This window comes from Amblyomma maculatum, chromosome 2 (assembly GCF_055883805.1).
Source record: "Amblyomma maculatum isolate TAMU_Amacu chromosome 2, ASM5588380v1, whole genome shotgun sequence".
In the NCBI taxonomy this organism is placed as follows: domain Eukaryota; kingdom Metazoa; phylum Arthropoda; class Arachnida; order Ixodida; family Ixodidae; genus Amblyomma; species Amblyomma maculatum.
This window is the reverse complement of record NC_139345.1, coordinates 47448892-47474572: the sequence shown is the minus strand read 5'-3', so window position 1 is coordinate 47474572 and position 25681 is coordinate 47448892. Positions and strand designations below refer to the sequence as shown.

Sequence of the window (25681 nt, the reverse complement as noted above, 5' to 3'; positions counted from 1 at the left end):
CATAGCTATATATCTCCGCTTCAATCCCGCCATAGAAATCTTCCTGCGGTGGGGTGTCCAACTGCAGATACAAGGTTCCTGAAGGTACGATTCTTATCTCATCCACCTGTCGCAAAGGCGAAGCGCGACCTTAGAGCGCCTCGGCCATGCCATGCGATCTTGTGACATCTCACAACCCGACGGCTCGTCAATGCATGGTCATGTCAGAGGCGAACTACCCCTGTCAGAGCCAGGCCTGTAATTTTTTGCTCAGAAGGCCGACAATGCTTACGCTTTATGTTCCGGGGACGCGGTTTTCTGAACGCTGCCTCAATAATAATTAAGGGACAATTAAGCTTCAGCTTCTAGGATATGAGACGGCAGCGTTAATGGGTACCGTCCGCCGGCTCCCTATACGGATCCTCTTTAGCGTGCATGGACATGCTACTAACGTAAGGAAGGGGGGGGGGGGGGGGGGGGGGCATGGAGCTCAAGTCGGGACACTGCCGCAAGACCACTCAGGCACGTTCGTAAGCTTCTGTTAAATCAGGGCCTTATATCTTGCCTTCTTGTCTTGTACATTGTTTGGTAGCTCACGAATATTTCATTCAGTATGTGTGAGATAATAGCGGTACAAATGTCGGATTCGCGTTTATCGAGTACCAAAAATAATATACGCGGCACGGGGATGTGCATGTCACTGTCTCTGTCACATCATACCCTTTAAGATAAAGCTCGAACATCCCCTTAATATGGCATAATTAACCGCTATGAACCATATAACATAAACCTATCTTTAATTTGCACAACTCATTTACTCGTATCTCAATGTTGGCGAAAACGCTTGCGCTGATATGGCTAAGGCTTTTGAATCATATTTAAGTCTTTCTGTCACTGCCTGCGCAATAAGCGGATGTATTTAGCAGACTCAGAAGCTTGCTTTATAACTCCCGTTGAAATGTTCACAGCCGATACTTTCGCCGTACGGCAGACACAGTGTACTGCGAAGGAGCGAATTCATAGCCGATATCAATTACGCCCCCCTCCCCCTCCCCCCCCCCCCCCCAAAAAAAGATGCGACTACGTTTATGGCGGCACTGATAATCTCAGTCTATTTGAAAACTTCGCTAAAACGAGTCGTGTACTAATAATGTCAGTAAACAATTTCTCTGTGATCAACTGCCATGAATTGCCGAGCCACTTGGCAGGCCGACACAGTCCTACGGTGTTATACAGCCACACTAAAGCTGGTGGGCGTAGTTACTAACAGGAAAGACGGCAGCTGTTACTCAGATGTTTTACTGCCTGATTATTCACTAGATGTGGTGTAAATATCATTTTCATTGGAAATGACATTTACTAACTAGTTCTTAATAACGCAGTGTTCTCCACAACATACATTTACAAATTGTTTTCTGGGTTACTAGGTATATTTCATGTGTCGCACCATTGCACAACTTTGGTCAGATAATTATTAAGGCGAAAGTCTTTAATCGCTCATACTGCTGTCCGTTCGGTCACACTATAGCTGTCAGTCAACCAGCCTGACAGCCACTCCGGGCACGTGGAACGCATCTTAGTTCTTGTCGAGCGTCATGCATGGTTGCCATAGAGACCGCCGCCGCTAGTTAGGGGTAGATATTGACCGATAAGGATAATTAGTAGTAGTTAGTGACAGTGATGTTGATAAGTACAGAGATGACTGTGACTATTACGTCATCACCTGGTGACTTCATGACAAGGCGTCTGTTATGTAAGTAGACGGACCCAGGATCCTTGCGTGATCACAAGTCAGGCGAGGGCTAGCGCCACTCGCCTGTGGTTGCGTACCGCCGGAGACGGTTGGGTTTCTGGTAGCTGCAGACTTGAGGACCTTGGAAAGAACGTCCGCGGGGGTGCCTTTGTGGATTTGGCTGCTGATTCTCAGGGCTTACTCAGTTCTTTCAAACCCCGAGGAAAGACAAAACTTGGAACCTTGGACACGCTTCCAGGAACTTCAGGGAAGGTAAGTTATTTCCTTACACAACAAAAAAAAAGGGAAGGGGGTGTACATCCCCTTCTTTTTCTAGACATGTTGCAATATTTCGTGCTACATATCTCATTACACCTGTGGCGACCAAACATGAATTCCGCTTCTCTGCCTCCACGTGGAGGCGGCTACAAACTAATACGTTCATGAACCCGGTCTGGGCGTTTCACGCGCTACCAGACTTTAGGGACAATGATCTCTGCAAACACTGTGGGGCGAGAGGGACCCTCGACCACATAATTTAGGAGTGCCCACAATCTCCAGGGATAGGGCAAAATATTACAAGTAGAGAAGCCTGGGATACCCTGCTGCGAAGCGCGGACCCTGCGATCCAGCACCGCACCGTCCATCTGGCGGAAGAGGCCGCAAGAAGCCAAGGGCTACCTGCCAGCCTCTAATCAGCGGGCTCACGACTCCCCGTTTCCGATGGAATTAAAAGTTGTACAACCAACCAACCGTTTCTCTGCTATGCAAAACGACCCCCCCCCCCCCCCCCCCCCCCCATCCACACAAAAATTTACACCTCCCTGATTTAAATTTCTGGGGAAACCTGTCGGTTGGTTAAGAGGTGTTGGTTAATGTTGTGTGGAACAACATAGAAATTTACTGTGCTTGGCGCAAGTGTGTCCTTTCTCAGAGCAGAATATCACTTGTAGAAGGCTAGAAGTTGCGGCGGTTAAAGTTCAAGTTGAAGTTGAAAGACAAATATACTTTGTAAGCTCTGTCTGCATAGTTTTCTACTGGCGGCGCGCTTTCCTCGAGGTTTGTAGACTACCCTTAAGTTTTGCGGGGACATAATAGCCTCTATCACAAGGCACGCAGAAAGAACGTTTAATGTTTACCTCTAGCGTTGCCACGTGAAGCAAAAAAGCATGGGCGATTCAGCATAGTTAGGCGAAACATGAACTGGTTGCGGTAATACTTCGGTTTCAGGTCTCTAATTATTAGCCAACAGTCGCAACCTACCACGATATATGAAAGACGAACCTTATTGATATAACACCCCGCTTTAACAATGCCGTACGAGCATGTCTGCGTGGACTAGGCGCGTACTCGTGATCCAAGGGCCCTTGATGGTTCCACCAGTTATTTGAGCAGCGCAGCGCCTGAAATATGTGCACGCGTGATGAGTTATGCTGAAGCAATACGGTATGTGCAAAGCAACACGAGCAGACGTTTCTGGTTCTATTACCGCCATACCTACCTGCGTACTCCATGTATTACTTGTTCAGTTGACCAACGGCACGTGGCATCGAACGCAGTCTCTATTCCATACTGTCATAGAAATGGTAAATTCCTGATTCTATGCAAATATAAATTCTACACGATCAAAAGGTTAAATGAATACTGGAGCGTACTAAGTTCAATCATTTTATTTCATGACTGACCGGTTCCTCAAATGGATCTTGTATGGTACGCTTAAGCAGCGACATTCCTTTCGCATACACCCTTTTAAAAAATCGAGAAAGCAGAACAGATACCTTACGAGAAACTTTGGCCATACATTGATGTGGACAAAACTACGTTTTTCGGACATATTGTCCTTGCTTTAAGAAACAAGACTGAAAGAAAATTAAAAGGACCTGAAAACCAGCTAAGCATATGGAGATGCGCGCATATATTCAGAGATGCACACGCATTCAGGACTTGAAAAGGGGTTTTATTTTTAGGTTTTTTTTTTTTTGGTCTCTTTGTTTCGTTCTTTCACGGTGGCCTTCACCGGAAAATCAGTAATAATGTTTAATTTACTACATGAAAAGAAAATTTTCTTTTTCGTGAGAGCACTTTGGCTCTTCACAAAGTATAAGTTAGGTTAGGTATAGAGAATTGCGTCTGCTAGTCTGCTGTACCATTCCAATTGTGCAGCGCCGGTCCACATGTTTCGCGACGTTTTAATATCTATCTCGTCAGTTTTCAACACGGCTCACTTTCCCCTTTATGTCGGCCCATCCTTTTTCTTCTGAGCTGGATAGCGAACTATTACCTTGTCTTTGCTAACCATTTCGGCTTTTTCAATCTCATCTCTCTTCTTCAATACGAGACGTCTACGTGCGATGAAAGCTTGATGTGAAGTTCGTTATGGTTATGCTCGTTGAAGGAACATTCGGTTTTACTATGGAGACGGTTCGTCATTGGGACTTCGTGCCTCCAAATAGGATCGAAGCAAAACATCCATTTTCAGCGTTGATACTGTTACAGATCCAACTCTAGTCTAAGATATGTACTTTAAGCACAATATTTGACGCTGACATGCTGAATTTATTTTGTTTCTTACTGACAAAAAAATGATACTTACCTCGACGTCTCTTGTAGATGGTACGGAAATGAGGCCGCGCTAGCAGCGAGACGCGCACAGACACTATGTTTGCTATGTAGATCTGGAATAGAGGACTGGAGGGCAACAAAAAATTTACTAACACAACAAGTGCGGGCATGGGCTCTTTTCAAGACAGTATTTCATTATGATATTCCGTCTTCCTTTAATTGGGATTGCTGCAGCTTCTTGGTTTCATTACTCTATATCTAGCGGGTAAACTATACTGTAGGGATAGAAAATTGGAAATCGACTGCCTAACCTGATTTTATCGTTAAGCTTAGTCGATGTCGAATCGGGCTTGTAATCTCTAGCACTCGGTAAACTGATGAAAGGTGATAATTAGGTCTAATTGATTCATTATCATAAACAAATGCAGTTTAACGAGTGTGCTTGTCTTTCTTGCTCAGTCTTCGTGTAGTTTGCGCTGCATTCATGCAGAAATCGGCTGAGACAAGTATGTTGTATGTATTTATTTGTTGGGTTTATAGGAAAGCAAAGGCCACACTTTCCTTGCGAACCTGATCCGCACGGCAAGGAAGGTAGGGAGGCGGGAATGAAAGAAAAGGAGCCTCAGTGGAGGGCTACTGAATACTTTCGACCACCTGGAGATCTTTACGTGAACTGATATCGCAGAGCGCATGGACAGTCTCCACCGAAATGGGGTTTGAACTCGAGAACTCCGGTCCAGTAGCCGAAAGTCTTAACAACGGTGCCACAGCGGCGGGTTTATGTAGTCTATATCTTATTCTTTAGTTAGGTATAATTAGTCATCTAAAATCATTACTGAACCAGGTGATTTATTGCTTGGCAGCTAATGATGAGAAATTATAATCTGATGATTCGTTAGTATAATTAGCTATGATAATTAGTGCAATATTTTGTGTATTCTAATACACATAATGTAGTATATCATTGGATAACTACTTGCGAGAGCAGGCACAATCTGATAATAATAATAATAATAATAATAATAATAATAATAATAATAATAATAATAATAATAATAATAATAATAATAATAATAATAATAATAATAATAATAATAATAATAATCTTTATTTCCATCAGGATGTGGAGGAGGTTGTGGGTACATGCTGCGTGTAACAAGGCCCACAGCCCCCCTCTATCGGACAGCAACAAGAACAAAGTTTACAAGAAAGCTCGGTTAATCTGTTGCGATAATACATAGTGCAAATAATTGGGATTCCTAAATGATGCAAACTTCAGTATATTGTTGGTCTTGTTTTTTATGTTCATCCCTAGGATTTCATTAGCCATTCAATCATTAAATACAAGTAAATGTATTTGCTTAGTTTACAGGAATAATTACATGCACTTAGTTCATATAGTTCATAGAGTTTCGGTCACTTCTGAGACGTGCTGCTGACTTTTGGCATCATATGCGCTTTTAGGTGCAGCCAGCTGGTTTCTCCGTACTTAGTGATTATCGGCATATCGGCATCAAGATTTCGGCATGAGCTGCATTTTTCATTCTAAGAAAGAAATGAACAAAGATGAATAAGACTGCAGCCACCCTGATGGCTTTCTTTTGATAGTGTTTGCTCACTGTTACCTCTTTACTACTTACTGATTAGAATTGCGTACAACAGATCAATAACACTGCCATGAATTCCTGAAGATTGGGATCCAATGGCTGTGTAACTTAAGATGTTGTCCTAAGCGCGGCATTGTGTTTTCGGTGTAGTTGTTAGTGAATTATAAACAAATAAAGAGGTTTAGACAACTAAGTAATAAATAGTAAATATAGAACGTTCCATAAAGCATTTGAACTCAAGAACAACGATTTGAAAAAGTGCTGCTTCATTTTATGATTCAACTGAGAACTTATTCACGCCACGGGCCATGTAGTTGGCTGACGCCGCAGTAGGGTAAGCGCTTTCGCATGCACTTTTTCAATTTTAATACATACAGTTCATTGCAAATGCCAACGCTCTTCCCCCAAATATCCGGTGAGCTAGCAAAGTCTTTGTTATATTTTTTCCTGAATTGGTTGTAGCAAACAAACAGGCCAGAGTATAACTCAGAACGTTTTCCAGACATTTGGCGCCTGTCACAAATTATATGGATAATTTTGCACGTTGTTTGCCTCTAGCGCGTGCGTCAAAAAAGCACAAAAATTCAGCCAGCTTGGCACTTCACTTTAATGGCTTCTTCATCTTATTCAGTGGTAATTATTTCATCATTAACGCGAGGACGCTAATTTAGACATGTTACGCAATTAATCCAATATTTTTCGCAAATATTTATATATTACTCCTGGCCTGCACTCTGTTTTATCTGCATATTTTGAAAGAAAGCATTATAAACATACGTATTAACCATCTGGGCATTTGCTCGTGACCTCTTTCCGTTTTTCAATAAGAGTAATAAATGTTTAAATTGTCGCCGTCAGTGCGGCCGCTACCGAAAATTTGTTTTGATCTCGAGTGGCATTTCACATCACGTGGAGACCTACAACGGCACGCTGATTAGTGATTGAGTACTAATGTGCGTACTAATGAACGTGTGTTCGTGAGGGGAGATTCGAGACGGGAGCCATTAAAGGTTTTGGGCCTGCCCTTAAGCACGCAGCCTTGTTATTCCCCGAATTTCGCCTTTGTTAAAACTTACTGAAGTGCATTTTTTTCTCATTCAGTGGGAATGGCAATATGTAAATTGCTGTCCAGTATAATAGTTAAGAGCACACCATATGCTTGAGAGCCGAATATGTCCGTAAAACAACTATATAAATATTTAATATATATTTCAAGCAAGTAATGCTATACGTTTGGTTTGGAGGTAATACATGCAGCGATTTGTATCGAGAAAAAAAAAAAAAAAAACGTGCACAGTTCTTGTCGCTTCATGTTGTCTACTTGTTTTTGTCTAGTATTTCTCGGTGAAGAGCCTGCGGAGTAGTCAGCGAACAGGTTTGGTAGTGTTGCATAATTCTGAGTGAACAATTTTTATGTAATAATTTGACGGACTGCAATTGAACGTACTAACTAGAAAATACTTTTTTTTTCCCGCAAAGTGGCCTGACCTCATTCGAAAGTGCATGCCATCGCATTGTATTACAGTTTTACGAAAGAACGTGAACTTCGACGTACATGTGCTTCGCGCGCACTTAAGTGAGCTTTAGAGTGGTTTCTCAGGAACATGCTGACACTACATTTGAAACAACACAAAACATCCATGGTAGCTTTCGTTTGTTTTTTTTTACTTAGTGTCTGCGTGAGTGATACTGCGTGAGTACCTGCGTGAGTGATAATTTAGGAAACCATAAACAATCTCCATTTTTTTGCTTATTCAAGAATACCTTGAATTAGTTTCGAGCAGCTCCTCATTGAACATTAATCTCAGTGAAGCCATAATTCAGCATATTTTGCTTAAGGTACACGTATAGCCAATAAACATTTATTGACACATATGAGAACAGATATACTGCTTCATATGAATAGATGGCACTGTAATGAAGCAGTTTATATGGTTCGCACAGCAATGTATTTATCTTACGTAGCAGCTGCGACGGCCAGCTGTTGTTGTTGTTGTTCTCCTCTAATTTGATGGCACATACCCACACAGGGGGATCGGCCAAGAACTGGGGTGCAGACATATTAGATTGTGAGATGTATAACTACATCGCAAAAATAACTAGAAATAAATGTCAGCGTTCACAACGACAGCTCGAGCTTCGTCCTCTTTGTCGTCTTCGGCACACGCGTCTCTGATTTCCTCTTCTTTCTCATTTCCACGGGTCATGCATCTCTCTTACAGCAAGTATATTTTGCTTGCTTTTTTGTCTTGGCTTACAGTTGCTACCTGGGCTTTGCAAAGCCTGAGTGACGTCGTTTACAGGGTAGTTCACGTAACTTCAAAGAGGGACTTCAAAAATCGATGCACCCACTCTTACTGAAGCCGGTAATATACCAATTCCCGTCATGTTATTCTCCTCAATGAATTGTTTTTTAATTTTGCATAATTAGTTAGAAACAAAAATATAAACATTAAATATTCTTTTATGCACATGAGCGTTTAGTTAAGAAAAAGAGGGGGTTAAGAAATAACCGATATGATTCCTTTCATCCAAATAATCCTGTACCTGGACCCTTTTTACCAGGATTTAAAGGAAACCCTGAACAGCCAAAAGAATTCAATGTGGTTGCGCTCTTGCTCTACCATTTTGTACTGCTAATGACGCCTGTGCGGTTAACATCTCAAAGTGAGTGGTCAACGCTTGTGCCAGCATCGTCTCAATAGTGCATCCCCATAACGCTCGCTCTGATCTGTGATAAGAATGCCCAAGCCACCGACAGCCTATAAGGATGCAAATTGGTCGATATTAATCATTGTTATAATGGAATTTCACGACGTACGAGAAAAAAATGCGTTTACAAAGAACTTCCCTTTGAAAAAAGGTTTTTTTTTTTTTTAGAATTTTTGTGTATGAAACTTCTTCTATTTCTAAATAATGAAAGCGAGAGGAGACCCCGCTTCTGTGCTGCAAGCTTTTTTTTTTTTTGTCGATATTTATTGCCTCAGGGCATCAGTAGGGTATGAGATGAAGGATGAATAAATGATTAAATGAATGGAAAAATATTGGCTGATTTTATGAAGTCCAGAAGTGAGCGATGATGAGGTCGCTGCGTCCAAGTGACGTATGAGGCAGGATTGGTTGCTGAATGGCCAGCTATGCTCAGGTGCCGGATTCGTGTTGGGTTTGATGCGGTAAAGGGGTTTTATATACGAACGGGACTAAGGCTATGACAGACGCCACAGTGGAGGCCACATAAATTTCGGCCACTTGGGGTTCTTTAATGTGCTCTGACATCGTACTGCACACTGACGCCTTGCCGCAGCGGCCCGGATTGAATCCCGCATCTTTGGGCACAACAGTTGAGCGCCCTAACCACTGCCCTGTCATGGTGGGGCCGAAACATTAGTTTAGCATAAAGGACTACATTGGCTTGAGCTGGCTCGGAATGCTATACTGGATCGGAAAGCATGCTGTTTAGCCGCTTCAGCCCAAGGCGCAGGCTTTAGGTTGCGAGCCCAGCTAGGCTCGGGCTCTTAATAGAGGACCCGTGAACGGTGTTTAAGGCACTCACATGAGGAATTACGCTTGGCGTGATCATTACAAATGAAACAAGAAGAGATGGTTTGTTTTCCTTTGTCTGCTTTAGTTCAATTTTTTTTTTTTTTTTTTTTTTTTTTTTTTTACTGAGAGTGAACTGATAAACCCCACTGTTATTGTTACTTTCGGCCTCTTGGCGGAATCTTAAATGAAGGGAGCCGAATTGCAACATCTAACCTGACTTGGAATGAGAGGCTTACCTTAATAATTTGTAAATAAAGTTTAACCATCGTCACGCATTGTGCAATGTCCAAGGAACGTAGGAAGCAGAAGCCCGGCAACATTGAAGTCTTTTGCACTAGATGCGGGTTTGCAATGATTTCGCTGGTTGAAGAGAAGAAAGAAAAACCATTCACACAAGTTCTATTGCGCAAAATCCAGCCACCGGCTGTGCTGCTGTGGCCTTCCTAATAGAGCGTTGTAAGGGATGACACAAGGCTCATTAGCGCAAGTACATTCCGCATCTAGAGTGCAGCGCCGGCTTAGATTGTGCAGTTTACGGTGAACACATGTCGCCGGTTCTATCAAAAAGCCCTCCGCATTTGTTTTCTTTTTGTTTTATTATTGTTCTCGATTCAGAATCTGCATCCCCAGAAACTAATTAAAGGGAACCTTCATTTGTTACAACCTTATTTCTAACGGTATTTTACTGTGTACCTTACCACAAAAAGAACATCTGAGTGCTTGTGAAGGAGGAAATAGATTTCAGTTATTTAGAACGTTTTTGCACATGCTAATAAATTAAAAGGGGCCTTTGGTCTTCATTTAAACTGAAAGGCAACCCTATGCTTCCTCTGCAAGTTCGTTTAAACCTTCTACATTATGTGCCGTAATAAATGAATGCATAAGCACAAATTACTTATCAACTTCAATTGGAGGCATTCAATTTCATTTGGGCTTCGAAACTTTCGGGCTACCAACAGAGGACATCATAGTTCAAGTACTCGAGAGAACTCACCTTATCTTCTCTTTGTTTTAATGTTTACGAAGCCAAATTCCCAAGCCTAGTTTGAATTGAAGCTTATTTAATGGTCCTTTCTTTACTTTTGCAAAATTACACTTCCAGTACACAGTAAGTGTTTTCCTCTTAAGCAGGCGCGGCTTCAGGCTATATAAACCCGGGTCAGAGGCGGGCTTCGTTTCACGCTTAGTCAGCTAGGCCAGTTTCATGCTATATAGAACGATAATGCAGTGGTTCCGTCTCGAGCCCCAGACTGAAGTCTCGGGCCTGCACAGGGATCGAGTCTCGAAATGTGACCCGCACATTGTTCTAGTCTGTAGTGACTAGAACTTGCAAGGTACCAAATTTAGTTTAGCATTGCAGATAGTTTGGTTGTTGTAAGCTCCTATATTACTCGATAGACATTTATTACAGGCGCTAGCGAAAATTAATCCATAATGTAAGTTCATCGCAGGAAGGGCCTCAAACAACGGAATATCAATCTCCATACCAACGGACGATCTGAAAAATGGCGGCAGGTTGTGGCATTTTCTTCACGTACGTGAAAACTGGCCGAAAACAATCTGAAGGGGGAAGTCAGCAAATATGTCATCCTTGGTCCGGTGATCGGCCTTGTCCTTGTCTGACTGGTGGCCTCAAATGTGTGACTGGTCAGCAGCGTTGCCAGCAGCGATAAGCCACTGTAGGAAGAACGGAGAAAACAATTTGCTCAAATTTTACAGATCACTGCCGCTGCGTTTCTTTCATAAAACAATATTTTGCGAAATACACTAGTCATTTTCTTTTGATGAGCGCTCTTGCCTGCATTTCGCTTGTCTGTACCTTCACTCTCTGTTATCGTGTTTATGTAGGAAGATACAGAGTAATGTAAATTATAGTTGACTTCAAGAAAGTATTTGTTGGTAGTTCTGTATTTGTGTTGAACATGCCTCATAGCCAATATGCATCGAAAGTAGAACGATATTACGAAAAAGTAAATTTTACTCGCACGTGTATAAGAAGAATTGGTTGAATGCTGGCAATGTTTATTCTTTCACGTTACTGTTCGAATCTCACGTGGGACGACCTCAAATTTGGTGCTCCGGTAAACTTTCAGTTACCATGCTTGATCGATTGGGATCTCCTAGTACCATATAAGAAAAAAAAAACGCTTGACACCAAACAATTGCCAATATGTGAGAGAGAAATAAGAAGGCCCAGAGTCTCTTTTGAACTATTTGTTGCTCGTTTTTTCGGAATGATCATGGTTAATTAAACTTCGCTGACAATTACGAGTGCTTGGCAGTTACCAGTGTTCAATATGTGGCCATTGCGTCTCCAACAAAATTATATTACAAATAAATGTTTAATGATTGTGAAGACGAGCTAGCACAGCTGAAGTAGATAAAACACTGCAGCAGAGCGAGGGGAGATTAACAAAAAAAGAGATAGCCCAAGAGATCACAAAGGCTATCAAGCACCAAAAATGAGGTCTGAGGAGGGCGAATAAGTGTTCCCTTCAACTTTTCCTCCTGACTTTCAACAACTGCTCAACAGGGCTGTAAAACACCAAAAAGACACGTGCCCTTCCGAGCTGCGTGTATTTGCTCCGATTTTCTGCTCTCCATCTGCTTATGAGATGTACGCTCAAAGTTTATTGAAACACTGCCAGTAAAACGCACTGGAGTAGATCGCTAGTATTATAATAATGGTGATCCTAGCATCACAGCTGAACGGCTGTCTTGAAAAAACTAGTCGAAAGGCGCACAGAAAAGGCGTAGAGCAATCTGATTGTCGCTAATCTGTCAGTCTGGAAGCATGTTGAACTTGTGGGCGACAAAGTGATAGGGTATATAGACTTAGGGACAGGAACACATGACGACAGCCTGCCCGATTCCAAAATGCATGTTTTTGCGTGGTCAGTGGTTTGAACTTGCGGCTGAAGTTGAGAGATGGGTATTTTTTTATTGATTCGTTGACAGGAGCAGAGCAATATGTCGAAAACTGTATTCAGGTTCAGTAGATATTCAGGTTGTGTAGCCGACGTTTGACGGCGCACCATCAAACATCATCATGGTGAAAGTGCTCGGTGCGTACCTTCGACCATATTCTAAGCACTTTTCAATGTGCTTTGAGATCCCCTGTGACTGTATCAGGAAAGTTTATAAACTCTTCGATACATGTCACATGGTGAAACTCATCCGCAATTACTTAAATGCCATAAATCATTTTCTTAATGCTGACGGCAAGTATGTAAAACGGACATATATAAAGGCCTTCAAGCCTTGCGACAAAAAGAACCGCCTGAGGCTTGGTAACAAACTAACGAATTTCCAAGTGAAATGGAAAAGACCGAAAATGATGGTTGGACTGTCTGTCCAGTCACTCAGCTCCACGGTCTCCGATGCTCTGGAGTTTTGTGAGCCTGAATTGAAGTGCTAAAACACAGATATGCCAGGAAGGCTGTGTTTACTCGTATCCTCGTTAGCATTAAGAGCACAGGAAAAATATATGACGAGATGAGTTGCCAAGAGGAGCTGAAGTACATCATCATCAGTCCTATTATACGCACTGCAAAAACTAAGGCCTTTTCCCATATTACTCCAGCTGTCCCGGTCCTGTGCTAGCTGCATACACTTGACCCCTGCAAACTTCTTAATCTCCTCCGTCCACCTAACTTTTTGCCACCACCTGCTACGCTTTTCTTCCCTTGGAATCCAATTTGTTACCCCTAGCGCTCTCGGTTATCCTCTCTTCGCGCTACATGCTGTTAAGAATGACGGCAACGGGCCGGCGCGACAGCTGCCGCTTTCGACTATCAAGCAACAAGTCCCAGGCGAAAGAGGTGAACGGTCAGGACCGACGACGGCGAGACGCGTTCTGCAATGGTCATCACAAAAGAAAGCCGGAAAAGAACGCGGGGTTGTTCGGCCGGTCAGCGACAGCGGTTCACTACGGCCCATCGGGAACAAAAAGGTTCAAGTGGCTCCCGGTGTCTCCCGCATGGGTCGGTACCCTCGAAGCGACCGCGCGGGCATCTCTTCTGAGAAGTCGAACGGAGATCATAAGGCGCCGGCAGACACCGAGCTCGTCTCGTGCCATTTACACCGCCACAACGGCATCCTCCTCACCACCAAGTCTAAACTCTTTCAAGATGCCGTGTCTGAAAGAGAGACACTGTGTTAATGTGAGTGAAATTAAAGTGATAAGCACACTTCATTCACGACGAGCCCGCCCTTCACCTAGGAAAGCTGAGAAACCCGAACCCTATAAAACTATGTGTTTGTTCGGGCATAATTAGTTCTTCTGTACTCCTAAAATGTATATAAACGTAGTCTTTGTCCTTCAACTCCTGACTCCTTTGCCACGCAGCGGCACTTCTTCCAGGGTGGACCGGGTGTCGATGCGGCTGAGGATTTGTCCAGTGGCACCCGACTCTCACCTCTAACAATGCCCTGCCCATGCCCATTTCTTCTGCTTGATTTCCAATATAATGTCATTAACTCGAGTTTTTCTCTTAGCCCCACTACGTGTTTACAACCTCTATAACGTTACTTCAACGTTTTTCGTTCCAGAGCTCTCTGCGCTGTCCTGACCCACAAAATGAGTCAAGATTACGAGAGAACACTCTTCAAGTAAATTTGAGAAGTAGTTGTGTGCAATAAAATCCCGACGAGACGTAGTTCATATCCTCAAGAATAGGGACTCCTGGTGCAATCAAAAGTATTGTCTTCAAACAGTTGCTACTGCTCTCGGGACATTATCCCTATTCTGAAAGGGACAGCTGCTCTTGAAGAAAGTGTGAGCACGGTGGGGACTGCGGTAAGGCGGTCTCTTTAGTTATACAGTTATACAGCCAGTGCACCACGACTACGCCCACCAAGTATACTGTTCAGAGGGTTTGTCGTCTTTTGTTGGATATGTAGCTCTTTATATTGCATACTTTGGTACCAGGAGGATGGCCGAGACGGGCAGGTTTGAGGAATGCATGAGGCTCTGCAAGTGGAGGATCAACCTCTTCTACTAAAGAAAGAGAGCCTAAGTAGACTCGTTTCTCCTTCGCCGGATGTGATAGTGATTTTAACTGCAGCTGGGAAGAAGCTACAATGATTGAAAGCTGAATTTCCAAAGTTGAAGCATGTGCACGCAAAGTCAAAGAATTAGGTTTTGCTACTTCTGCGTTTGCTGCCAACGTAGTTATCTTCAATCCTAAAGGACCATATCCTTGCCTGTGAAATCTAGGGAACCACGTTTATATCATGCGCAAGAAAGTGGCTGGACCGCACATAGATATCAGGCTCCACCGCACGATGAAAAAAAGAAACAGGGAAATTAGCTCCGAAAATATGACGCCCGCTCTAATGATGCTCATTACATTATATAATCTCCAGTGCTCGTTTCGCAAAATAAAGAAATATGAATGCGTTTTACCTACAATTTGTCTTCTTATTTATTACTTTCTCCTAGCGCTTGTCATAGCCTGTACAAATCATGGCAGGACAACACAGCTAGCTCCCGTTTCTTGCCTCCGAGACGGCCGCAGCGCGCGCAGCGTGGTCTCAGCGCCGCCAATTGGTATGTATGAGCGACTTCACTGAAAAAGTTTTCCTTAACCTCCTTGCTCTAGACCAATGAAGATACTCCTGCCATAGAGCCATCAGGATTCTCGCTGAGCAGGAAATTTAGGGTTGCTGAGTAAAGTTGTTAGAACAACGAGCCTTTCCTCTTCGAAATCAAATCTCCACAGCAGAGGTCCGCAGCGGCACGCACACAGCGTCAAGCGCTAGCACGCAGCCTTCATCGCGAGATCCTTGAGAATGACTCATCATGTCGCCAGAACCAAGCAACGCTAACAGATCAAGTTGCCCCATAAATACACTTTAAATCATGATTCACAGTGTTTGAGCCCCCGTGTTGCTACCAGCGGTGTTAACATCAGCATCAGCAGGATATGACGCCACTCCCTGCAGTTGGGCGGACCTGACGGGGTTCTGAAATGCAATCGCGGAGGTTATGTTAACAATGCTTATAATAATACAGCAGCTCTAAGCATGAAGGACGTGAGCAATCCGCACGTGTCTCACTTCTGTACCTCATCAGCTGCCGCCGCTGCCGAGCCCCGATACGCGTTTAAATAGCAATGGGACGATCCTACAGGTGTCTTTTTAAGGCAGCGAAGGTACCGCACCTCATTTGCATTTTAGCCGAGTCGTAAACGGGTGAGGATGGCGAACGAACCAGCCTAGAAAGCACGCGACGTCCTTATTCTAACTGTGCCATGAGGGCGACGGCTGGCAGCTGGAGACGTTGCAGTCCCTAATGGGACATTTGCTCAGTAGGGGGGGGGGGGGGGGGGGGATTTTGGTCGCGTACGTGTACCTCTTGCCATAAGTGCTCACGATTCCACACAGCAACAGCATAAAGACAGCTTACAGCTAACGTACAGTTCCATAATCTGTTCTGCGAATACAATTTTTCGCGACAAACATAATGACTACTTTGTTAACCGCGGTGTTTAAGCCATGCATCGTGGTCTACGGGGCTGGGATGAGCGGTGGCGCCCGAGAAAGCGTAAATGTGCGTAGAAGTGCACGCTACATCTATGCAGGTCTCGCTACATCCTTCATCATCTCCAAGGTCCCGAGCACGAGACCAAACACCACCGAACTCACCACGCATGAAGGAACACGCGCCATAGGGGCCTGCACCGAAAAGCCGGTGTAGCGTCCGCGGCAACTCGGAACCAGATTTTCCAGAGCACAAAAAACACGGGCGGAGATTGCAAAGAGCGAGTGAGCCGAAAATTCTAAATAGATAGATCGAAAGAAGAAGGCATAGTATTCTTTCATTCTCAAATTTATGCTTATCTACCCGTCTTCCAAAAGGTTCCTTGAAGCAGGCGGAATGGAACTGGATCGCACTGTGCTCTTCATGTTTCTAGTTAGCGTTATAGCACGATCCATTTCAGAATATTGTTTTTGGGACTCGAAAACAAGCACAGTAAGCATTTTGCAGGCCATGCGTTAGAGCGAAACTTGGAAATTGTTACTAGAGCGCAGCTGTTCCGTGAGATGAGGCCACGCCCTCTGTCAGTAACAGCACCGTCACAAGGTTTCCTTCTTTCCGGACCCTGCTCTCTTTTCTACGCAATGGCATTCTTCGTGTTTCAAGCTGTCCCTCGCTGTCTAGTTCCTTTTCAATTTCAGCGTCACCACTCTGGAGCAGTGCACTTTCAAAGCTTCTTCTTATTGCTAAATTCCAGGAAGGGGACCTGGACGCTATCACTGCGTTTTATTTGGCCTTTTTTTGTCTAAAAGACTCGCGTTTTGTTTCTTAAGTAGAACTCCTTCAATGTTCGTTGCGTACCTTCTATGGCGTGCACTTTATTTCCAACGCATATTCTTTCAACAAGGACTACAAGGTCCGGTCAAAGTGTTATTGGATTCTCCTTGTTGATACAAAGCCTTGCCCATATAACGTGTTTGGCCCATGAAGAAGTTTTATCTCAACAGTTGCCCTTTGTGATGGAAAGAGAGGTAAAGAAGCTGTGCGCCTCTTCAGTTCAGCCTCTTGAATAGATGATGGGTAAAAGTTGGCGATTTCATTTTTCAGTGGAAAATCTATGCTTGCGTTCCGATGCATACGGCTTTTTTGGCACTGACTCTTAGGTCAAAGAGCAATATTTTATCCTTTGCTGAGTTTGACTTATGACTTTTCTGTTTCGCATCATATTTGGTCTCTTTAGAAAACATGCTCAAGATATGGTGGTTACAAAACCAGAGAGCGAATATCATGCCGCCCATATTTCTCGGCATATCTCCAAGGCTGCAATACCTTGAAGAAACTTAAAGGGTCACATTTCTAGCCTGTGCTTATATCACAAATTTTACTTTTCCGATCTGAAACAAGAGCCGTACATCTGCGCGCCTCCATCACGCACGTCTTATCGCATCGGTCATTCGTTTAAAGTTTCACTCCAACGTGCTCGTACAACTACTTTTTCAAAGTCATTCTTCCTCCTAAAAGCAAGTCAATGGAACGACCTTCCCCACGAAATTGGAGCCATCACCTGCCCATCCACCTTCCTAGGCAAAGTCACATCGCACTTGTCATCATGAAAATGGCTTATGCACAAATGTTAACCCCACCCCTAATGTAGTACCCCCAAAAAGGGAGTCTCTAAAGAAATAAAAATGAAATGAAATGAAGTCTTACAAGGCCAATAAAATCTATAGAGGATATATAAAACGGTCCAAATAAAACCAAAGACAGCATGTAGGACCTATCGAGAAAATGAAACACGGAACAATGGTAATGGGGCACGAAGGAAAATTTGTTTTCACAAAATGGTGTGAGATAACGCAACATCTGGATATATGTATACTGTCTTCGTTAATAAAATTATCTATTATCTTTTATGGCTCATTTGCTCTCTTTTTCATTTATAAATCTTCAATACGCACTCATATTTCCTGACTCGTCATACAACATATGTGCATTTCACGGAACAAGGTTAAATTTCTTTTTTTAAGATCAATTGAGTCTCATTTCGAGGCGTTTCAAAGAATTTAGGATTGTCCATTACATAAGTGTCATCCAGCCTTCATGCTTCAATGACGTAATCATGGGAACAAAGGAGTGGCAGCATTAAGAAAAGTGGCTCGTTCTTAAGCAGGATGGCATGAAGCAAAATACCGAACTTGCGAACACTTTCTTAATCACGTGCGCCTTGAACTGCGTATGGACTTTTTTTTTTTTTTTCAAAAAATGTTGTGTGCAATATTGTACATAAATACGTCAGAAAAGAAACAAAAACATGGGGTAAGATAAAGAACATGACTGCAGGCAAACCCTTCTCAAACTACGTTTTTTTTTTTTGTCAATAGCAAAATGCAGCAAGCATTTTCGCAAGATTGAACGTAAGGACGAGGCTGGACCAACATTAGGCGTCTCAGCCAGCAGCAAAAGCGGCGTCATCAGAGCCAATTGATTGCGCTTTGTCCTCCTCTCCTTCAACCACTACCAGATGTTGCTGCCTTACTCCTATCACTAGCCAAATTTGGAAATTGTGCGTTACTTCCTCAAAGTAGATTTCTTAGCTTCAAACAAAGGCCTTTCTTAGTGAATATAAAAACTGGCAGCCCGCGAAATCGGAGACACGCGCGTCGCAAAAGAAGCACAGCGCATTCTATGTATATTTTCATGATACAGTACCATATCCCAGTTTTGTTCAGGTCCTTTGGCATCTTAACGCGACTCCTTCAGCCCCCGCTGTTAATTCTTTGAACTAAGTAAGAGACAGACTTCATGGCTCGTTTCGAGGCTTCAGCAGCATCGGTCACCAACTGCTTTTCTTAGCTGAAATATAGTTCCTTGAAAGACTTTAAAATGCACTGACTTCTTTTGCCAGTTTATGGGATCTGTGTGCAGTCGCGTTCAGCCGCTTTTTTTTTAGTACTTTGGTAACCGCCCTCAGACTCGTTCGCTGCTTTGACAAGTATTTATTCTTGTATGCCACCAACCTCACTTATGAGGTCCCTTTGACTTTCGACAAATCGTATACCGGGGATGCTGTCTGACGGACAGACTTTGGCAGCATGTAGAAAAAAAAGCCTAACTAACAATAAAAGCACACATCTTGCGCAGCAATTCTTGCCATGCACTGATTGCAAACCAAATTGCCATGAATTGAGAATCATGTGATAAAATAAAAGAAAACACATCTCATGCGACTCTCAATCCATTTTCTAACAGGAAAACAGGGCAACAGTCAGTTATACTTCAATGGTTCTGCATAACACTGAGAATCAATTTGAACTGGTGCTGTATGATGCTTTCGCAGGGAGTTGGCTTCGCATTGATAGTATAATTATTATTAATAAACACCCCAGTCTGGGTCTGTTTGAACCGAATATGAGATATTAGGTCCACTAATTGGGCAAGAAAGCACTTCACTAAGTCAGTGAGCTGTAGATACGTACTCCGATGATTTTTAACTACTGTGATGACAACGATACCGATCAGCTTTGTAGCTATTTGCAGTCAAATGAAGCTACCACAGAAGTCAGAGGCAAGCGCTCACTGAACATCGGTTTTCAGATTCCTTTGCGATATAAATTAGGCTATCAAGTGTCTGACTGTAAAGGCGGAGTGCCTTTGAACAGTGGCGACGGAAGCGGCGCCGTTCGACTCGTCTCTTGAACGTGTAAAGAAGCAAGTTGGACAGTTCGGATGACTCCGAGGAATATTTTAATAGAACTGTGCAGAGATGAGTTCCACGCTGCAGATAACTACGAACTGACTGCGAACATTGCCATTGGGGTTAAAGGTGGACGCTTTTTCACCGCGTAGAATAACCTAGTTGGTTCACCCTTACTTCAGCAGATCACAATCAGTAATTGTTATTGCTCAAGCTTATTTGCTTCTTCTCTCATTTGAAATTAGTACCGCAGTACTGCTGAAGCTGCATAAGACAATTCATAATGCATAACGATGCGCATTGTAGCAGATATGTTTTAGTTCGTCTCAGAGAAACTCTCGCGGCGAGCATCGATGCATTTTGAGAAGAAACGTGAGACCTCTTCGCCTTCGGACGAACCTTCCTTGCTTTAGGAAGATATTGCTCCGTGGAGAAGACCGCATAAGTTTCATTCTACAAGCCGTCAGTCTACTTATTAGTTCCACAGGTGATACGCGCGCCGATCTTTGGCCACTACTCACCCCACTCTCTGCACCAACTCTATAGACAAAACTTTGCTCGCTGAAATTCTTGCCTCATGCATGAGAATAACCACTAGCTTCTTTGCTCATTCGCAAAATAATTAGCCAAGCTTCTCTCAGTGTATTTTTCTTATAGAAATGGGAGCTTGCGTCAGCTTGCGCCACCCACGCGTACGGTATTAAGGTACGATTGAGTCACGGATCATGAGAACAGCGTGAACCAACTTGACCTGTCGCAACTCCATCGACGACGTAAGATCAAAATGTGCAATCCTAGCACTCACTAACAGGCAGCTGTAGTGAGAAACACGCGACTGCTACCTTCTACAACGCACAAATTCAGTCGAGTGTCTGCTGCCGCAGCAGTAGGAGAGGTCACGTGATCCCACTTGCTCTTCTATGTCGACGCTAGCGCCGTTCGCACCAGTGGTGGTTCTCGCGCCCCTATAACGTTCGGGACTTACTACGCGTGCGATTTGGTCGATTACTGGGCTCGAAACGCCTGACCTTTGATTAAGCACCTAACTTGCGTACTATTGGCTTACCCAATAAGTGTCTGAACATGTGTTTCCAGACAAGCGATGGATCAGGTTCTACGACCATACTTTTCACTAGCATTGACTGCTTACGAACGAATTCAGCACATAATTTATACTCGTATAACCAGTTTCCTTGAAGTAGTACTAGTAATAAATTTTTTTCTTTATAATCAGCAGACGAGAGAATTCACCGCAGGTGGGTGGCGCACCTGCTAACTTTCTACAGCCCTCTAAATTGCTTTCCTTCCCTTGGTATCCAATGTGTTACCATTAGATACCATCGGTTATCCTCTCTCTGGGCTACATACCCTGCCCATTCTCATTTTGTTCTACTGATTTCCTCCAGAATGTCCTTGCCTCGAGTTATTTGTCTGATCCACTTTGCACGCTTCCTACCTCTTACAGTTAGACCTACCATTTTCCGTTCCATAGCTCTCTACGTAATCGTCAGCTAAACTAGAATCTTTTAGTTAGCCTCTAGATTTCAGCCCCATATGTGGCTACAGGTAAGGTGGAACTGTTATATACTTTCCTCTTGAGCGACACCGGTAAGCTGCTATAGTGATAATCGGTCAGTACTTGCCAAATACGCTCCATTCTAATCTTATTTCCTTTTTATGGTCAGCATCGGCCATCCATGTATGGCACAATACCATGCATTTTGGTCATTGTTCCTGAGAAAAAAAAAAAAGAAACTCATTTAAGAAGGATCGATTGCAAAACGATCTTTTTTGGTCCTATTGCAGTACTAGTGGTGGGACCCTTTCTGAAAAAAAAAGAACATATAAATAAAGATTTTTTTCTCAAAATCAACCCAACAAAACCAAAAACGAAAAGATCACATTTTGATGTAATAGTCAGGAAATTCATAAGACCTTCTTGAAAAAAAAAAATAAAATGACGATAGCGAGACCTGCCACACAATACCAGGTGAACCTGCGAGCAAATCTTACATCAAATCGCATTTGAGTTAGGCCCTCCTTCTAGACGAATCGAAGTTAGCCGAATCCATTCGTGAGAACGTTTTTTTTTAGCTTGAGCCTCGTAGCCTGCTTTTCTTTAAGAGTATTCATTCCTTCCAAATCTCTCTTGTACGATAGATTAAACAAGTCTCAGTATAGGATATGATGAGATCGATCGAAAACGTGAATCCGGAAGAAGCATTAGCTCCGTCATCGAAAACGCAAGCATGCGCCGATGCTACTTTTGCGTTTAAACTGTTCAGTTCGGCTAATTGGTATTGACTATCTAAATTATTTATCAATAACAAAACGAAATCTGTAGACAGCAAACGAGAGGACATGCGATTGTTCTTTCGTTTTGTGTGCTATCTGCGTCTAAAATTTTGATACGAATCTATAATGCAAGACCCTATTCTAAGGAGAAATTAATATTTGATCCGTTATATTTTAGCTAGTTTAATTTTTGCAATTAAAGAGAGGCCGGAGCGTTTATGCTAGTGGCAAACACCTCCAGCTCACATTTACTGGCTTCAACTGGTGAAGTATCGCCGCGGACCTAGTTGTGCACAATCAAGGTTTTGTTTACGTATCAATATTATTAGATTTAAGCATATTTCAATAAACAGGGATTATTTAAAAACGTAGAAAAAAGTTTTCGTAACGGAAGTGCGTCAGGTATAACCAAATTGTTCGCATATTCTAAAGGTATAGTGGAATAAAGCTGCTCCTACATATTGCTACGAGCCGGATGAAGGATGACGACGCGAACCAAGTGTGCGTCAACAGGGCTTCCGTAGCCAAATTCATCGCTAGAGCCTGCCTATTGACGGCCTGTGTGCCCTGTGCCTTGTGTGGCGAGTGCGTCAGTGCTTTTACATGTAAGAATGCCTTCTACCCCCGTAACAATATAAAGCATATCCTATAACGTTTTTGAAAGAGCTGAATTTGTTGAAATTTTTTTTTCTTTCCTGCTTTAGTCGATTTGGCTCATTTAGAGAAAAAAAGATATTCGGCTACCTCGCATAACATTTTCTCAGGCAAGAATATTAATTCGCAAAAGACTGACGTTTTGCGTAGTTTTTTTTCCTAAATAAAAATTAAAGTTTTTCGATCAATCTCTCCTACTCTTTCCTTAAAACGTGATCCTTTTAGCTAGCACCGATTGCTGTGATATTCAGTTCAGTTCAGTCGTTCAGTCGTGTCCAACTTTTCGTGACCCTATGGACCATATCACGCCACGCTTTCCGGTCTCTCACTATCTTCCTAACATCACATAACTTCATCTGCAGCGCCTCGAGGATGCCATCTAACCATCGCGTTCGCTGCCTACCCCTTCTCCGGTGACCCTCAACATTTCCCAACATCAAATCTTTCTCCAGCTACTCCTTTCTTCTCATCAGATGACCAAAGTAGCTGAGCTTTAACTTTAGAATTTCACCCTCCAATGAGCAGTCAGGGTTTATGGTCGACAATATCGACTGATTTGATCTTCTGGCCGTCCAAGGAACTCTCAAGATTCTCTGCCAGCACCACAATTCAAACGCGTCAATTCTTCGGCGGTCAGCCTTCTTCGCAGTCCAACTCTCGTATCTATACATCACAACTGGAAATACCATAGCACGAGTTATACGGATCTTGGTTGGCAGACTAATGTCTCTGCTCTTTACTAGGCGGTCAGGGCTAGCCATTAGGGGTCTCCTAATTTCATGGCTGCAGTCTCCTTCCGGGGTTATCTTGGAGCCCAAGAAGAGAAAATCTGTCAAAGCTTCCATTTCTTGTCCCTTCATGTTCCAGGACTTGATGGGGCAAGACGCCATGATCTTTGTCTTTTTAATGTTCAGTTTAAGCCCATACTTCTCACTCTCTTCTTGTACGCGCATCAGAAGTCTCTTTAGTTCCACTTCACTTTCTGCAATTAAAGTGGTATCATCCGCATATCTAATGTTGTTGATACGTTTCCCAGCAATCTTCACTCCAGCTGGAGACTCGTCCAGACCGGCCTTCTCATGATGCACTCAGCAAAAAGGGTAAATAGGCAGGGCGACAGTATGCAGCCTTGCCTCACTCCTTTCTCAATCGGAAACCAATCAATAAGACCATGCCCAGTTCTGACTGTGGCCTCTTGCCCTTCATACAGGTTCCTGAGGAGATAGATGAGGTGATATGGAAGTCTCATCTCTTGGAGAGCTTGCCACAATCTGCTGTGATCTACGCAATCAAACGCTTTCGCATAATCAATAAAGGAGAAGTAGATGGGTTTCTGGAACTCTCTTGCTTTTTCCATGATCCAGCGATGGTTGGCAATCTGGTCTCTAGTTGCTCTGCCCTTGCGAAACCCAGCTTGCACGTGCGGAAGCTCCCGATCCACATACTGCTGCAGCCTACCTAGGAGGATTTTCAACATCACCTTGCTAGCATGCGAAATAAGCGCGATCGTGCGGTAGTTGGAACAATCTTTGGCACTGCCGTTCTTTGGAATGGGGATGTAAACTGACCTCCTCCAGTCCTGTGGCCACTGCAGGGTCGTCCAAATTTGCTGACATAATGTATACAGAACGTTAACAGCGTCGTCATGGTTGAGGTTTTGAAGTAACTCAGCTGGAATGCCATCAATTCCACTATCTTTCTTCTTAGCAAGGCTGGCTAAGTTCCATTCAACTTCTCTCTTCAGGATGCCCGGCTCAAGATCAGTAATCACAACCGTCCTATGTTGGGTTTGCACATCCGGGTCCTTCTTGTACAGTTCTTCTGTGTATTCCTGCCACCTCTTCTTTATCTCTGAGGCTTCCGTGAGGTCCCTGCCTCGCTTATCCTTTATCACGCCCAGCTTAGCACAGAAGCTTCCTTTGATATCTTTGATTGTCTTATACAGAGCTCTTGTGTTCCGGCAGTTGTTCTCAACTGATTGGCATTGTATGTTCAGGAAGGCATTCTTATCTCTTCTTGCGATTTTCTGAAAATCAGCATTGAAAGCCTTGTATCTTTCTTTTTCCCCCATAACGTTTGCCATCCTCCTTTCCTCAGCTATTTGCAAAGCCTTTTCAGATAACCAGTATGCTTTCTTGCATTTCTTTTGCTTTGGAACTACCTTAGTAGCAACTTCTTGTATTATATCACGCACATCAGTCCACATCTCTTCAGGCTGTCTGTCTTCTAGATCTAATTCTTGAAATCGATTCCTCACTCCAGATCATACCTGAAAGGCCTTCTAGTTTTCTGCGTTTTCCTCAATCGAAGCTTAAATTTGGCAACAAGAAGCTGATGATCGGTGCCACAATCGGCCCCAGGCCCTGTTTTTACTGCTTGTATAGCGCTTCTCCATCTCTGCCGGCAAAGAATATAATCAATCTGATTCTTGTACTGACCGTCCGGTGAAGTCCATGTGTACAGGCGCCTCTTGTGCTGTTGAAAATGAGTATTCGCTATGGTCAAGTTAGTTTCTTGACAAAACTCTACTAGCCTCTGCCCAGCTTCATTTGCCTCACCGAGACCGAACTTGCCTGTAATTACGATTCTTCTGATTACCATGAGAGCGACCCCATTCTTTCTCCTGGATTCGTGCCCACAATAAAAGACATAATGGTCGCCGGAATTAAATTCTCCCATTCCGGTCCACTTGAGCTCGTTGATATCTAAGATATGAATGTTCAATCTGTCCATTTCTCGCTTGACGACATCCGGTTTGCCTTGCGTCATAGATCTTACATTCCATGTTGCTATGTGATATATCTCCTTGCAACATCGGACTTTCCGGTCGCTTCCCGACACATCCATAACTGAGCGTCCTTTTGGCTTTAGCCCAGCCGCTTCATTCGTCCTGGAGCTACTAGGAATCGCCCTTTGTTCATCCCCAGTAACATGTGAGACGCCTTCCAACCTGGGGGGCTCATCTTCCGGCGCCATATCATTAATGCTATTGTGACTGGTCATAGGGTTTTCTTGGTAGGAAATACTGGAGTGGGTTGCCACTACCTTCTCCAGTGAATCACATTTTGTCAGAACTCTCTGCCATGACCTGTCTATCTTGGGTGGCCCTACACAGCAGAGCTCACGACTTCATC

At 43.4% G+C, this 25681-nt stretch overlaps 1 long non-coding RNA gene across 2 annotated transcripts in view; it reads right to left on the bottom strand.

Annotated features, from left to right (window-relative positions):
• LOC146198563 (uncharacterized) overlaps positions 1-21583 on the bottom strand; it is a 23937-nt gene extending 2354 nt beyond the window's left edge. Inside the window, exons 1-3 of one of the 2 annotated variants that reach the window (XR_014704721.1) lie at positions 21501-21583; positions 4305-4399; positions 3490-3570 (exon numbers count right to left, since the gene is read on the bottom strand). This is a non-coding gene — a long non-coding RNA (uncharacterized LOC146198563). The remainder of the gene's footprint in view (positions 1-3489; positions 3571-4304; positions 4400-21500) is intronic. The other variant, XR_014704720.1, reaches the window with a different exon arrangement.
• Between the last annotated feature and the right edge of the window lie 4098 nt (positions 21584-25681).